Source organism: Mesocricetus auratus, unplaced genomic scaffold (assembly GCF_017639785.1).
Source record: "Mesocricetus auratus isolate SY011 unplaced genomic scaffold, BCM_Maur_2.0 Super-Scaffold_100013, whole genome shotgun sequence".
Lineage (NCBI taxonomy): Eukaryota > Metazoa > Chordata > Mammalia > Rodentia > Cricetidae > Mesocricetus > Mesocricetus auratus.
The window spans coordinates 44,613,244-44,630,979 of record NW_024429196.1 but is presented as its reverse complement, the minus strand read 5'-3'; positions in this window follow the sequence as shown (position 1 = coordinate 44,630,979).

Here is a 17,736-nt window from a genome sequence, read left to right as displayed (position 1 = left end):
CCCTCCCCTTTTTCCCTCCCTCCCTCCCTCCCCTTTCTCCCTCCCTCCCTCCCTCCCCTTTCTCCCTCCCTCCCTCCCACCCTCCCTCCCTCCCTCCCTCCCTCCCACCCTCCCTCCCTCCCTCCCTCCCTCCCTCCCCTTTCTCCCTCTCTTTCCATCCTGAAGGCTGTTTCCCCTCTGTCCTCTCCTCCCAGTCACCACCCCCTCCAGCATCCACTGCTCTGCCTCCATTTCTCTTTAGCATCCACTGCTCCGCCTCCATTCTCTTTAGAAAAGGGCAGGCCTCCCATGGATATCAACCAGCCTTGGCATATCAAGTTGCAGCAAGACTAGGCATGTTCTCTCCTATTAAGGCTGGATGATGCAACCCGGAAAGAGGAAAGGGCCCCAAGAGCAGGCAACAGAGTCAGAGACAGTCCTCTGTTCCCACTGTTAGACGTCCCACAAGAAGACCAAGCAACGCAATATATATGCAGAAAGTCTAGGCCAGCCCCATGTAGGCTCTCTGGTTGTCAGCTCAGTCTCTATGAGCCCCATGAGCTCAGGCTAGTTGACTATGTGGGTTTTCATCTGGCTCTCACAATTCCTCCCCCACTTGTCTGCAGGAGGGAATAGTTTTTTTCTCTTAGTCATTATCTTAATTTCCCCAGGAAATAATATCTGCCAAGTTCTGAGACTGATGCAGGGTGATATGATGCTTACCAAGTCAGCCAAAGTCCACTCTTATAGAAAGGTGTCAAAATAGGGATACATGTGAGCTGAATCTGTGAGATCTTTCTTTACCTAATTCTTCTTCCTGTTCTAACTCATCTTTTCATTTTATATATATTCCCTGACTAAATGACTCAGACTCCTCTAACTGAGTCAATCCTTCTGGATCAGGAGCAAAAACTCACTGAACAACCCCTCTCCAGTTCTAGGAACATGGGGAGGAGGGCTGGAGGGAGGGCAGAACTTTACTAATACAGATTATGTCATAGCAGCAACTGATCTCTAGAGTATTTGAATCCTGGCATTGCAAAGTGAGCGGCTTTTGGCTTTTATGCCTGGGGACAGTTTGGTGGGAATTCCTCAGCATGAGGTCTCTCAGTGAACAGCTGGGCCTCAGACTCTACAGTGGAGTGAGGTGGGGTAGGAAGAGGTGGGGGTGGGTGGGACATAAGGGCTTTTATCTCACAGATCCCAGGCACAGGTCAGTGAGGTGTCTGTGTGCCTCCCTCCCCTTCCTGGGTGATTAGGGGAACAGAGGCCTCTGGTGTTCTCCAGCACTGGTCAAAGGTAGCTGGGGGTGGCAGCCAGGGGGCAGTTAAGGGCCCAAAGTTGCACATAGGGGAAAACACAAGAGGAAACACTTATGTAGTGGTGTGTCCAGGCCATCTAAGGTGCTGGATTTACGCTTGTATCAGGGAAGAATCCCACCACTGCCAAAGATTTTTCTTGTTAACAATGCACCCTCAACTCCCAAGATTCTACTCTGCTACACTATTGCTAAAAGGCTTCTATGGCACATACTTCCTGCCTTAGTTGGATTTCTATTGCTGTGATAAGACACTATGAACAAGGTAACCAATGAAAGAAAGCATTTAATTTGGGGCTCATGGTTCCAAAGGGTTAGAATCCATGATCATAATGGCAGCAATCATAGAGCTAGAGCAGTAACTGAGAACTCCTATCTCTGCCAATAAGCACAAGAGGAGGGGAAGAGAGGACAGAAAAAGAGTCAATCCCAAGGACATCAGTGACACACCTCCTGCAACAAGTCCCTATCTCCTAATCCTCCCCAAAGGGCTCCACCTACTGGGGACAAAGCAGTATGAGTCTACGGGGGCCATTCTCCTTTAAACCAGCACTCTTCCTAATCATAAACTAGTGGATGAAGTCATTCATTTCAGCGATAATTGATGGGGACCATTTGGGAATCGACTTTCCATCTAGTACATGAATGTTTGCTATTAATATTGGCCATTAATATTAGTTCTAGCATCTTTACTCTGAGAAGAGTACATCTAGAACTGCAAATAAATTCTGTATGGTGGTTCTTTTTTATAGTTTCTTCAATGTAGCTTTGGAACTGGGAAAAGCATGGGGGAGGGGTTCTCAGAAGAAGCCAACTTCCTAAGCCTGGGGAGTGAACTGACCAGAGCAGAGGGAACCCTCAAGTCACAGGGACATGGGATTCAGAGTGCTTACATCTGGGTGCTGGGGGATGTGGGATGTCAGGCAATTAACACACAGGTGTTCTTCCTAAAGTCACTTCTCTGAGTCCTATCAGATGCTAGGGAGTTAAAGTTCTAGGACCAATTCATCCATTAAAATTATAATATAAAATATATTAAATGTATATAATATATATAATAACGTATCTATAAATTTTTGAAACAGGATCTCATTGGATGTCCTGAAACTCACCTTGTACTCACCTGGCCAGAACCAAACTCACAGAGAACTACTTGCCTTGCAAGTACAGAGATGGAAAAGGGTGTTCCAGGTAAATAGGCCCCCAAATCAAGCAGGAGTAGTTATTTAAATAGTTGACAAAATAGACTTTAAACCAAAACCAATCATAAGAGGTGGGAAGGACACTAAATACTGGTATTAAAAAAAAAGTCCAAGAAGATTTTACAATTCTAAACATCAGTGCACCAAACATCAGGGCACACAAGTTCATAAAAGGAACACTAACCACTACAGCTAAAATCACATATTGACACACAATGAAAGTGGGCTGCCTCAATACCTCACTCTTTCTAAAGATTTTATTTATTTATTTATTTATTTATTTGGTTTTTCAAGACAGGGTTTCTCTGTATTGTTTTGGAGGCTGTCCTGGAACTCACTCTGTAGACCAGGCTGTCTCTGCCTCCTAAGATTTATTTATTATATATAGTGTTCTGCCTGTATGCATGCCTGCAAGCCAAAAGAGGGTGCCAGATATCATTTCCGATGGTTGGGAACCACTGTGTGGGTATTCGGAATTGAACTCAAGACCTCTGGAATAACAGCCAGTGCTCTTAACCTCTTAGCTATCTTTCCAGCTCCTCCCCTTCTCTCTTACTAACAAACAAGTCATCCCATTTAAATACTGTCATCAAATGGGACTAACAGTCATCTAGAAAACATTCCTCTGAAACACTAAGGAATGTGCTTTCTTCTCAACAGCCCATGAAACTTTCTTCAAAATCAGCCATATATTAGGACAGGAAACAAGTCTCAATAGGTACAGGAAAACTGAAATAACCCCCTGCATCTTATATGACTATTATGGGTGGTCAAGAAAGAAAAGCTTTTTAGAATTGAATGAAAACAAAAACAACATACCCAAACCTACGGGACACAGTGAAGGCAGTTCTTAGAGTCAAGCTCATAGCACTAAATGCCTACATAAAAAATTGGAGAGATCTCATATTAGTAACTTAAGGACATATTTGAAAGTTCTAGAAAAACAAAAAGAAATAACACTCAAAAAGAGTAGATGGGAAGAAATTAACCCAGAGTTGTTATCAATGAAATAGAAACAAACAAAAATACAAAAAATTAGTGAAATGAAGAATTGGTTCTTTGAGAAAATCAACAAGATCGGCCAATTTTAGCCTAATTAACCAGAAGACAGGGAAAACGATGAAAAAAAAAAGATGAAAAGGGGGATATCACAATAGACACAGATGAGATTCAGACAATCTTTAAGGTCATACTTTAAAAATCTGTATTGCACCAAACTGGTAAACTTAAAGAAATGTGTGTATTGGTATATATGTCTTTGACATATATCACCTATCAAAGCCATATCAAGATGAAATAGCTTAAAGAAACCCATTAACTCTAGTGAAATAGAAGCAGTAATACAATCTTTCAACTAAGGAATGCCTAAGAGTCAGATGGATTAAGCACAGAATTTCACCACACCCTCAAAGAACTAACACCAATACTTCTTGTTTTTAATTTTTAAATTTAAATTTAAATTAGAAACAAGGTTGTTTCACATGTCAATCCTAGCTCCCTCTCCTTTTCCCTCCCCTCCTCCCATGCCCTCCCAACAGCCCCCATATCCCTTCCCCCAATCCTCACTCCTTTCCCCAGAGAGGGTGAGACCCTTCATGGGGGGTATCCAGGGCAGGGCCTAGGCCCTCCCCCAAGAGCCCAGGCTGAGAGAGCATCTCTCATTGTGGGATGGGCACCTAAAGCCCATTTATATGCCAGGGATAAATACTGAGCTACTACCCAAGGCTCCATAGATTGACTAGGCCTCCTCGCTGACACTCACATTCAGGAGGTCTGGATATCTCCCATGCTGGATTCCCAGCCATCAGTCTGGGGTTCAAGAGCTCCCCCTTGTTCAGGCCAGCTGTTTCTGTTGGTTAAACAAGCCCAGTCTTGACCCTTATGCTCATCAGTCCTCTCTGTCACTGGGTTCCTTGAGTTCAGCTCAGTGTTTAGCTGTGGGTGTCTGCCTCTGCTTCCATCAGTCATTGGTTGGAGTTTCTGTTTCCCAGACTCCCTAGCAGTGGGATTTTAGGCTGGCACTACCCCATCCATATCTAAAATCCATATATGAGTGAGTACATACCATGTTTCTCTTTTTGTGACTGAATTACCTCACTCAGGATGGTTTCTTTTAGTGCCATTCATTTGCCTGCAAATTTCAAGATTCCATTGTTTTTTTTTTTCCTCTGAATAGTACTCCATAGTGTAAATGTACCACATTTTCTCTATCCACTCTTCAGTTGAGGGGCATCTAGGTTGCTTCCAGGTTCTGGCTATTACAAATAATGCTGCTATGAATACAGTGGAACAGACATCCTTGTTTTATGAATGTACATCTTTTAGGTATATGCCTAAGAGTGGAATTGCTGGGTCCTGTGGTAGCCTGACTCCAATTTTCCTGAGGAATATCCTTACTGATTTCCAAAGTGACTGTATGAGTCAGCACTTCCACCAGCAGTGGAGGAGTGTTCCCTTTCTCCACATCCTCTCCAGCATAAACTGTCATTGGAGTTTTTGATTTTAGCCATTCTTACAGGAGTAAGATGGTATCTCAGAGTTGTTTTGATTTGCATTTCTCAGATGGGTAGGGATATTTAGCACTTTCTTAAGTGTCTCTCAGCCATTTTAGACTCCTCTATTGAGAATTTTCTATTTAGTTCTGTTTCCTACTTTTTAATTGAATCCTTTGGTGTTTTGGAGACTTGCTTCTTGAGTTCTTTGTAAATTTTGGAGATCAGTCCTCTGTCAGATGTGGGGTTGGTGAATATCTTTTCCCATTCTGTGGGCTGCCTTTTTGTCTTGTTGACTGTGTCCTTTGCCTTACAGAAGCTACTCAGTTTCAGGAGGTCCCATGTATTAATTGTTGACCTCAGTGTCTATGCTACTGGTGCTATGTTCAGGAATCGGTCTCCTGTACCAATTCATTCAAGGGTACTTATGGACCCTATTCTCCAGTAAGAGAAATGCTTAGATTAACAATTATGGGTTAAATACTTAAGTCAGAGCTAGACAGTAAGAAACTAAGCAAATGGCCAACAGCTTCGTAATTAATATAGTGTCTTTTGTGTGTTATTTGGGGACAAAGCCCAGGCGGCTGGCAGGGTGGGGGTGGGGATGGCAGACCCAAATCAGCTGGTGGAGGAAGGCTACACTCTACAAATGGTTGTCAGGAGTGAGATCATGAATTTCCATGTAGAGTGACAAAAGCTTAAAAGGGATTTTAGAAACAAAAGAACAGAGAGAAGCAAGGCCTTTTGGTAGCAGCATTTTTCTCAGTCAGGCTCTGTTTTGCTGGAGACAAGCAGCGACTCACGTGGCTCACTTAAGGGAGTCTTCCTGACTCAGCATAAGCAAAAAAACAAAACAAAACAAAACAAAACAAAAAAAAGCTAAAACCCCAAAAACAAAAACCAGCAAAGTTCTTTTAAGAGGCTCTTCTACCAATTGAAAGGTGTGTACATACAGCTGGAAGTGGCAGTGACCACATCTCCAAGCCCGCAGCATAGACTGAGGCAGTAAGCTGGAGTCAAACTTATACCCGCCATCTTGGAAAAACTGCAGTTTAAACAGCTGTGGTTTTAACAGATAAGACACGTGGCTAGAAAAACATAAAGATTTACAGTAAAGTCAGATTCAGATGAAGAAAAACCTCTAAAAGTTTAATAGTGTATTTAAAAATATATGTAGGATTGGGAGAGAAAAAGAAACGGCATAGTGGTAAATAAATACAGAAGCTGACTGTGGTGGCACACCTCAGTAGGATTTGCTCCAGAGGCAGAGGCAGGCAGATTTCCAGAGAAACCATGTCTCAAAGAAAGAAATAAATGAATAAAAGTAAAAGAAATAGAGTAATATAAGCCACATAAAGATGGAAAATACACAGAAAGTCTGGATACTGTATATACTATTGTGTTTTTCAGTTGTTCAGTGGCTAAGGAAGGATCAACTGCTGAAATATACTTGATTATAAATGCTGATGAATTAATCCAACTTATATATTTCAAAAATGCTTTGACTTTTAACTTAAATATAAGGACCGGTTACTTGGGAAAAGTTTTTGTTTATGTTTCCGCCGAAAATGGAAAGCTGTGGATTCATTCCAGGCTTCTGTGGTTTGATGAACCAAGACTCCCCGGAAGCAGTGGGTCAGGTGTTCCAATAATTAAGACAGCTAAGATGATGCAGCCTTATAGACCACAAAAATAAGGACTTCTACAGGTTTCTGTGTTTTGTCATGGTCCCCATGGTATGAACAGTGCCCCCATCCAGCAGGAAGCAGTTTGGAATGAGCAACCCAAATTTCCATATTGTTTATAAATCTTTGTTTTCATTTGAATGGGGTTGCTTATAATTGGTTAATGATCACAACCAATCTCTTTTTAAAGGTAAAAGGGGTTTATGGTATGGAAATGAATACTTTGAATTGGTATGGTTTTTCATTTATTGATACAAATTCAAGGTCAATTTTGTGATGTGTATATTTCTCCTCTTGATTAAGTATTTTAAAATGTAATGCATAATTAAGTACAGATTATAGATAATTACTTATAATAATCAGAACTTATAGTTAAGTAAGTTAGGTTTTCTAGATATACAGAGATATATTTAAGATAGATAGTCTTCAAACCTTTCAAAGACAGAAAATGGCATTTAAAATGGTTTAGGGTTTTTCTGCTCCTGGTAGCACCAATTATGTCTGAGAGGAAGATGGGCATTGGTTATGGAGTTTGCTTTCAACATGGCAAGATTAGCCATTTGGGCAATAAATGCTCTTGCCTAGACTGCTTGACTGTTGCTCTATAAACTGAATATGCAGGACCCATCGGAAACTGACTGCTGAACTCAAACAGACCTTCAGGGTTCCTGATTCATCGAAGAGTCTACGAGACTTTCTGCAGGACACAGAAAAATGACCTATAGTCTGCCAGTGCAGATGGACAGTTTGAAATTTCCTGCTTTTCTGAAAAGTCTGCCACACACACGGTGGCCTATGGGCTGAAGATGGATGCCCCAACGTTACAGAGGAAATTCGGGTGATTTTTCCAGGTAGCAAGATGTCTCTGTCAATCCTAGTGTTTATATATTATCCTTCTGTAGTCTTTGATGGAGTTGAAGGCAGATAGTTATAATCATAGTTTTCCTTAGTTTTGATAAAAGATAGGCTACATATAAGACTTTAGACTCACAAAGATAAAATAGATAATACTTTCTTTAAATCTTACTAAATGCTGTTGGACAAAATATTGTAACTATGTTCTTACTTGATAACTGTTCTGTTATATATAATTTGACTATGTTAAAGTTAAAATCTTTCTTTTTATTTAGACAGAAAAGAGGAGATGATGGGGAATTCTTGTGTATATGTCAATAAAGCACTATTGGCTAATAGAGAAGCAAGATAGGTGGGACTAGGAGTCGAGGAGTATTCTGGGAAAGAGAGACACAGGGAGACAATCATGTACAGGCCAGAGGAGTAAGAGGTCCGGACCCTTTTCTCCAGTAAGAGAAATACTTAGATTAACAATTATGGGTTAAATACTTAAGTCAGAGCTAGCCAGTAAGAAACTAAGCAAATGGCCAACAGCTTCATAATTAATATAGCGTCTTGTGTGTTATTTGGGGACTACAACTGTGACAGAGCCCAGGCGGCTGGCAGGGAAAAAACCAAAGTAGCTGGTGGAGGAAGGCTATACTCTATAGGTACTTCCCACTTTCTCTTCTAAGAGGTTCAGTGTGGCTGGATTTATGTGGAGGCATTTGATCCATTTGGGCTTAAGTTTTGTGCATGGCAAAGATCATGGATCTATCTGCAGTCTTCTACATGCCAGCATCCAGTTATGCCAGCACCATTTGTTGAAGTCGCTTTCTTTTTTCCATTGTATACTTTTAGCTTCTTTGGTATAATTAATATTGTGAAAATGGCCATCCTACCAAAAGTAATCTACACATTCAATGCAACTCTCATCAAAAATTCCATCAAAAATCTTCATAGAAATTTAGAAAAAGATCTTCAATTTCACATAGAAACACAAAATACCCAATAAGCTTAAAAATTCTGGGTAATAAAAACATTGCTGGAAGTATCACTGCCCTATATTTTAAGCAGTATTATGAAGCTATAGTAATAAAAAGAACATGATACTGGCATAAAAAAGACATGAAGATCAATGGAATAGAAAACCCAGATGTAATTTTTAGCCATTTTAATTTCTTCTTTTGAGAAGTCTTTGTTCAGTTTCAGAGTTCATTTTTTGAATGTGCCATTTTTGTTTGTTTGTTTTGATTTTTTGAGTTCTTTATATATTCTGGTTATTAATCTTCTGTCAGATACATAGCTGACAAAGATTCTTTACTATTCTGAGAACTTCCTTATTCCATTGTTTCTTTAGCTGTGCAGAATCCATTCAGTTTTATGAGATCCACTTTGTCAATTACTGGCATTAATTTTTGGGTAAATGGAGTCCTGTTCAGAAAATCCTTTACATACATTTTATGTAAGTTATTACCTATATTTTCTTCTGACAGTTTCAGTTCCTACATATTTAGATCTTTGATCCCTTTGGAGTTAGTTTTTGTGCAAGGTGATGGATAAGAATTTAAGTTCAGGATGTAAGGGCGATCTGGCTTCGACATCTGTCACCCCATTGATCGCCAGGGTTGTCTGCTGATCTGGCTGGCTAGGCAGGTGTCCCCTTCCCCCCTCACCGCTCCATGTGCATCGCTCCTGAAGCTGCACCAAGGACCGGTCTTCAGTCAAGAGTAGCTGCGCTCCCCTGCTAGAACCTCCAAACGAGCTCTCAAGAATTTAAGTTCACTCTTGTATATGTGGACATCCAGTTTTTCCAGTACTATTTATTTTGCATTCTTTTCCCCACTGTATATTTTGGAATCTTCATCAAATAACAGATGGGTATAGTTATGTGTACTCATTTTATTTTTCTATATTGTTCCACTGGTCTATTTTTGTGCCAATACCATGTTGTTTTTATTACTACAGCTCTATACATTTGAGGTCTAGAATATGTGAAGTCTGTAATGGTAATCTCTCCAGCATGGATATTTTTGTTCAGGATTGTTTTGGCTCTTTGTGAAATTTGTGGTTCCATATGAATTTTAGAATAGTTTTTTTATTTCTTTGAAGAATGAGATGGGGATTTTGACTGGGATTGCATTGAATCTGTAAACGTCTTTTGGTAGAATGGTCAGCCTGTCTCTTCCACGACTCAGACCCTCCCTGCTACTAGGATGTGAGGAGTAAGGGCCAATAATATTCCACCAAGCAGGCAGGTAGCTAGGCAGGGGGCAACCTTACATCAGGTCTGACTGAGTCACCCTCCCACGTGGAGGTTACAGGCCAGAGACAGGTCGCCAAACTCTAGCCAGGCTCAGGAGGTTACACTGGGCCTCACATCCGAGCCTTTTTAGGCTCAACATAATTCTACCAATCCACAAGCACGGGTGTCTTTCCACTTTCTAATGTCTTCCTTATCTATTTCTTCAAGATTTAAAGTCCACCTCCTTTATTAGATTTATGGCTAGATATCTCACTTTTTGAGGCTACTGTGAATAGGAGTGTGTCCATGATGTATTTCTCACCTCACTTGGTGATGGTGTATAGAAAGGCTACTGATTTTTGTAAGCTGACTCTGTATATTGCCATTTTTCCGAAAAGTTTGACAATTCTGGATGAATTCTTGTTATATTTTTTGGATCTTTTATGTCATGTTCAAATAAGGACAGTTTGACTGCTTCTTTTCCTATTTGTGTCCCTTTAATTTTCTTCTCTTGTCTTAATGCTCTAGCTAGCATACTCAGTACATTATTGAAAAGGGATGGCGATAATGGACAGGTCTGTTTCAATCCTGATCTTACTGGTGTTCTTTCAAGTTTTTCCTCATTTAGGATGATTCTGACTGTGGGTTTCTCATATATACCTTTTATTATGTTGAGCTGTGTTCCCTCAAGTCCTATGTAGAATTTTAATCAAAATAGCTTATTGAATTTTGTTAAAGACTTTCTGTGCATCTATTGAGATGACTTATTGATTTTTGTGTTTGAGCCAACCTATGTGATTTATTAATTTGATTTGCTATGCTGAATCATCTTTGCATAATGCCACATTACTATGTGGAATAAATCCAATATGTATGAACATGTGGACAATCTTTATAATGTATGTCTGTATTCAGTTTCAAGTATTTTATTGAGGAACTTTGAGCCTATGTTCATCAGGAATATTGGCCTTTAGTTTCTTTTTTGTTGTTGTTGTGTATGTATCTGGTTTTAGTTGTAGAGCAATACTGCCTTCATAGAAGGAGTTTGGGATTGTTCCTTCTGGTTCAGTTTTTAAAGTTTTTAAAAATTCAAGAAATATTGGCTGTAGATTTTCTTTGAAAGCATGGTAGAATTCTCCTCTTAATCCATTTGGCCTTGGAAGGCTTTTTATTACTGTCTTAGTCTCCTTATTTGTTATAGGACTATTTAGGTTGATGATCTCTTCTTAATTTAATGTGGCGGTTTAGATTAATCCAGAGATTCATTCATTTCTTTTAGACTTTCCAACTTAATAGAGTAAACATTTTTAGATTACTCCCTTATCTGATTTTTTTTGGTATTTCTTCTGATGCTTTCCTATACCTTTCTGACTCTGCTGATTTGGGTCTTCTTTAGTTATTTTGGTTAGTCTAACTGAAGGCCTGCTAATCTCATTTATCTTCTCACAGAACTGGTTCTTAGATTTGTTGATTCTTTGTGTTGGTTCTGTTATTTCTATATTTAAAATTTCTGCTCAGGTTTTTAATATTTCTTGCATCTACCAGTTTTTATGTAGTGAGTCTTTTTCTGTCCCATCCAGCCAGCTTCCAAATCACAACATTGAGACTTATTATTGTGAAATCTCAGCCAATAGCTTAGTTTTGTTTTTAGCTAACTTTTATAACTTAAATTAACCACTTTCTATTAGGTTACATGCTGCAGTGAGGTTCCTTTACCTTATCTACGTACTGCCATCCTGCTTTCCTGTTTCTTCTGTGTCTCCTTGCCTTCACACTCCTCTTTTTCCCAGGGTCCTTTGTGCCTGGAAATTCTGCCTAGCTATTGGTCATTCAGCTTCTTATTAAGCCTATCAGCGACATTTCTTCACAGTGAACAAAAGATTATTCTACAGCATTTCTCCCTTTTTGTTTAAAATAAAAAGAAAATGTTTTAACTCTGACACAGTGAAACTACACACAATAAGGACAATTGTCAGGTAAGAATTGCATTCACAATGTCCTGTCGATTTGTATTTGGCAAATTAAGAGAAAATACTCCATTAACTATCCTCTCTTGATAATTCCAGAGTTTTCTACCTAATTTACTTTCTATTATGACTAAGGAAAACTCTATCTATCTTCTACTCCATCAAAGACTCAAGAAGGATATAATATTATTTGAGTAAACAGTAAGTGCAGAGCAAGCAACTTCCAAAATTATAAGAAATGACAGAAGCAGCTGGCTGTCTGGACAATCACCAAGGAACCAAGATGCTTCTGTGTAGGGTCCTCCCTGCAGGTAGAGTGGGGGAAGGGCTGGTCCAGCTGGCCTCTTCCTGGGAGATGAGCGGGATGGTGAGTGACACCTACTCAGACCCTTCCCCCATTAGTTACCGGGGAAAAACCACACACACTGAGTTGGGAGTCTGTCAAAGCAGGATCTCCATTTATTCCAACACACAGGAACTTATATAGGACGGAGGTAGGGGATGGGAATCTTAGGATAGGGTAAGGTGACATGAGGAGTTAAGGGTCAATAGTATTCCACCAAGCAGGCAGGTAGCTAGGCAGGGGGCAATCTTGTATCAGATCTGGCTGAGTCACCCCCATGTGGAGGTTACAGGTTAGAGACAGGTTGCTAAACTCTAGCCAGGCTCAGGAGGTTACACTGGGCCTCATATCTGAGCCCTAACCTCATGTCAGGCTCAGGAGCTTACACTGGGCCTCGCATCCAAGCCTTTCTTAGGCCCAACACTTCTGTAATGTTAGGGTATCCACCTTTGGCCTACAGGCCCAGAATACTGACAGACTTTTCTGTAAAGAAGGAATTTTGAAGAACTGTCTTACCTTGTCTTGGCAAAGTTCAGCAGTGCAGGGTCTTAGCCCAACCATGGAAGGCTGAGCTGGGTCTGAGGAAGGGTAAGTGTGCTGCTCTCCCCTTCCCCAACCTCCAGAATCCCGGAGACAGTCAGATGAAGCAGGAAGTCTAGTCAAGCAGGAACCCATTTATTGTCCCACAGCAAGCATTTTTTAAAGAAAAAAAAACACAGAGCAGTAAAACAGCTAGCCAATGGGTTTAAAGGTCATCTTATCACAAGCCTAGGCACCCTAGGAACATGTTAACAGCCTGAAGATTGAGGGTTCAATATGTGGGGCAGGTGGCACCCCCACAACCCTCTATATTCAGACCATCCTTGATGAAGAGAAGTCCGGTTTCTAGCATCCCAAGATTCTCAGACAAGACCACAAGGGTTGAAGAATAATGTGGGCCATCAGGTCTGGGGGACTGCCTCATTTATGGTACTGTTGAGGACATCTCCATTGGTGGCATTGATCACCATCCACATCATCTTTTGGAGATGATGAGTGTTCTGCTGGGTGGTCACTTGAGCAGTCAGAGTGGTCAGGAAGTGAGACATCATCTGTAATTTTTAAAGAACACAAGATCTTCTCAAGGGTCCGGCGCCCTTGGACATGGTTAAGTATCATTGTATTGGTCCTCTTGTTTCAGAGGGCGAGCCTTGACTACCATTGTCGCTTTCTTTCCTTGTTGGCTAACCTGTTCATGGTCATCCTCCTGCACTGTGGGAACAGACAGGAATTTTAGATTTCTGGCCAGAAGCCAGATGGGCACTTCCTTCCCTATGGGGAAGACTCATCCAAAGCCTCTTCCTATTGTAATTAACTGGTGTGGGCCCCTCCACTGGGATGTTAAAGGGTCTTTCTATTTGACCTTAACTTGGGGCTTGGGGTTTAGGTGGCCCCAATGTTTTTGGAACTTAGATTTAGTTGCTCCCCTAGAAAAATTAAAAATGTCAACAGTAAATAAAGCCATTCCTAGTTGTAAATGGGGGTTGATTCCCAGTTTTTGTTTTAAAAGTTGTTCTTTAAGACATTGATGTTTTTTTTGCCATGAGGTGGTGGTGTACACCTTTAATCCCAGCACTCAGGAGGCAGAGGCAGACAGATCTCTGTGAGTTCTAGACCAGTCTGTCTACAAGAGCTAGTTCCAGGACAGGTTCCAAAGTCACAGAGAAACCCTGTCTGGAAAAACAAAACAAAACAAAACAAAAAAACCAAAAAAAAAAACAAGAAAAAAACATTGATGGTTTCTTTCTACAATTGCTTGTCCCCTGAGTGTTGTAAGAGATTCCTGTAGTATGTTTGATGTGCCATCTATTGAAAATTTCTGCCATGGAATTACTAGCAAAGCAAGGGCCATTATCAGTCTTAACCTGTGTGGGTAATCCTAGTGTTGCAAAAGATTGGAGAAAGTGATCTTGGGCATGTTTGTTTGTTTGTTTGTTTGTTTTCTCCTGAATAAGTGTCTATGGAGACAAAAACACTTCTATTTGCCAAAAGCTGGAAAATGAGTAACATCAGTTTGCCAGAGGATATTGGGCCATAGGCCTCTGGGGTTAACTCATGGTGGCTGTAGAGGAGGAACTCTTAGATATGATTGACATGATTTGTAGCAGTGAACTATGTTTTTAGTTCTTTTATAGGAATCATTGGGACTCTATTATGTAGTCCCCTCCAACTGACATGGGTCATATCCTGTAGGGTTAGTGCCTCTGGGACTGCCGCCAGTCTATCCTCCCACTCATTGCCCTTAGTCAGGAAACCTGGGAGGCTGAGTGCCCTCAAAGGTGTTGAATGTAAATTGGTGCCTCTTGATCCTCTAAAAGGGCCTTAAGAGCCACCATGAGGGGGGATATAGGGCTGTTATCTAACCAAATGTGTGCTTGTGAATTATGGGGAAGTAAGTTAACCCCCATCAGTGAAGATGCAAATGACTACTGGAATGGGCTCGGATGGAAACAAGGAAGGTATCTTAAGGGGGAGTCTCTGTAAAAGAGATCATTTGGATGGCCTATAGTGTCAATCAATACTCCCCATAAATACTCCTAAGGTGAGAGCAAGGTGGGTTAGCCCGAGCAAGCCATTCAGCATCTGCCACCTAGAAGGGGAAGACAATGGTAAGGGGTCTAGCCCTTAGTGTAGTTGGGTCTGGGTTCTGCCCTTTATGATGGTGTTAGCGAGTTGATCTGCCTGAGAGTAGACCCCGGGGTATTCTTCCCAAAGATGTATGGATCCATTCCAACAACTCCCCCTCCTGGGTTAGAACCGCTGTAATCAGGGAGGCTCCAGCAAACAGCCAGAGGGACAAGGGCTTTGTCATTGAATAGCTCCTTAGACAGCATTTGTCCAAGGCCTTTTGAAAGACAAAGAGCATCTCATGGTGTTCCTTTGTCATAGTTATATTATCATGAGGCACCTTGCCCTTTAGCAGGCTGTACAGGAGTACCAGGTCTTCTGTGGGGATTGACACCCAGGGTCTCAGTCAATTACTTGCCCCAGTAAGCACTGGAGCTGGGTCAGTGTCATAGATTCAGGCACATCCAGAACAGGTTTAAGTGGACTAGCTTGTATCAACATGAGGTGAGACCCAAGTGCTTTGGAGGGGGCCACCTCTTGGACCTTTTCTGGGGCAACAGTAAAGTCCCCCTTTTTTAAAAGAAATTGGAGCACCTGTGTCACAAAGCCCTCCAGATATGCTGGATCCTGATGTCTCAAAATTAAATCATCCATATAAGCATATTTTTTATCATTTTTTATTTTAATTTTAAATAGCTTGTTTTCTATGTCAATCTCAGTTCCCTCTCCCTCCCCTCCTCCCGCACTCCCCTTCCGCCCCACCCTCCTACCCTATTGCCAAATCCTTCCACATAGGGGATATCTAGAGTCTGTCATTTCACTCTGGGTAGGGTCCAGGCACTCCCCCTAAGAGTCCAGGCTGAGAGAGCATCCCTCTTTGTGCTATAGGCACACGATGACTGTTTGTATTTCAGGGATAGACACTGATCCACAGCTCAGGGCCCCATAGGTTGCCCAGGCCTTCTCGCTGACACTCACATTTGGGGGGTCCAGATCAGTCCCATGCTGGCCTCCCCCCCTGTCTGTCTGGGGTCCAAGAGCTCTCCCCTGTTCAGATCAGCTGCCTCTGCTGGTTTTGCCAGCCCATTCTTTGCCAATTTTCTCATCACTCCTCTCTCTCTGTCACTGGGTTCCTTGGGTTCAGTTCAGTGATTAATTGTGTGTTTGCCTCTGCTTCCATCAGTCACAGGATGAAGGCTCCTGGATGGTTATAGACATCAAGTTCATTATCAGGAATGGGCATTCGAGGTGGTCCCTCCACTATTGCTTAGCTGGCCAATTGGTGTTATCCCTTTAGATCACTTGAGGTCACTCTGGTGCCTGAATTTTATTGTATCCTTTGACTTTAGCATAGGCCGTAAGAGAGTAGCAAGATACTGTGGACAGAAGGCCAGGCTATTAGCCATTCCCTGTGGTAGCACTACCCATTCAAAACGTTGATCAGGTTTGGAATAATTAAGTGAAGGAACAGAGAAGGCAAATTTATCACAATCCTCTGGATGTAGCAGTACAGAAAAGAAGCAATCCTTAATATCAATTACCATAAATTCTGTGGGAATAGCAGGAGTCCTTAAGGGGGTGCCCACAAGTTCCATCCTCTCATCTATCTTGCACAAATCTTGGAGCATGTGCCAAGCACTGGATGCCTTTTGAATTACAAACGCCGGGGTGTTCCATGGGCTCGTAGAAGGGCAGATATGTCCCAGTGTTAATTGTTCATCCACTAGCTGGTGGAGTGCTAGCCGCTTAGGATTAGTCAGTGGCCACTGCTCCACCCATATGGGTTTTCCTGGTGCCCATTTGATAGGCGGGCACTTGGGGGGCAGTGGCCCTTATGATTGGGGGTATGCCCTGATAGGCCTCTCAGGCTCCCCTTGTACTTGTGAAGGTTGAAAATAATCCTTCTCTGTGACCCCCTCTAGGTCCTTTGTGCCTCTTTCTCTTTCAGGATAAAAAAAGCCCGATGGTCTGTGGCCACAACAGCGTCCATTAGGCCTTGCATGTCCATCCCAACAAATTGGCAGTAAGGCCTTTGACCACTAAGGGCGTATCTTTCCTTGGTCCCTGTCTAAGCTAGTCTAGCACATTAAGGTCACTTTCTCTTGATTGGATGTTACCTCTCACCCCCAAAACCAAGCTCCCAGGTGGAAGGCACTCCCTCCTCCCGGAGCACTGTCCTGTCTGCCCTGGTGTCTACCAAACAGTGAAACTTCTTACTGCCTATAAAAATGGTCATCTTTGGACGAAGTCCTCCAATCAAGGGGACAGTCCAGTGGACTTGTGTTGTTGGGGGTATGAGACCTTCCAATCCTACCTTCAGAGAGGCTTCCTCCCTTTTTTAATGGGGCTGGAGGCTGCCCCTCCTCTAGTTTAAAGGCTTCCCCTCCAGGTCAAATTTTGATCTACAGTCCTTCCAGTTGTATCCCTTCCTTCACCGAGGGCATGGGGTGGAGGGGGCCTGTTAGTGGAGTGGGGGTGGGGTTGTTGAGGACAGTTTCTTTTGAAATGTCCCTTCTGCCCACATCTAAAGCATGTCCCTTTTCCCAGCAGCCTCAAGGACCCTTGACCCTAGGTTGCCAGGGCCTGGATGATGGCCTCTGTCATGGCTGCCGTCTGTGCCTATAAGACCAGGGCGAGAGACTGGGGTTGGTGTTGTTGGGTACCTACATCCTGGGAGGCTACCACCCATTTGCTCAGGGAACTGTCTTTTAATCCTCCACAGGCCGTTCTGTGGTCACCATTCATCCCTTCCCATACCAGCAGCCTGATAAATTCTTTTCTTTTTTTTTTCCCCATATATTTTTTATTTAACTTTTTACGCATGTCACTTTCAGTTCCCTCTCCCTCCCCTCCTCCCCCACCCCCTAATCCTCCCAACCTGTCACCCACACTCCACCCCCTCCTCCATTCCCCAGGGAGGGCAAGGGCCTCCTTGAGGGATTCTCAGGGTCTGTCACATCATCCCGGGAAGGGCCCAGGTTCTTCCTCATGTGTCCAGGCTGAGAGAGCATCCCTCCATGTGGTATGGGTTCCCAGAGTCCTTCTGAATGCCAGGAATAAATAC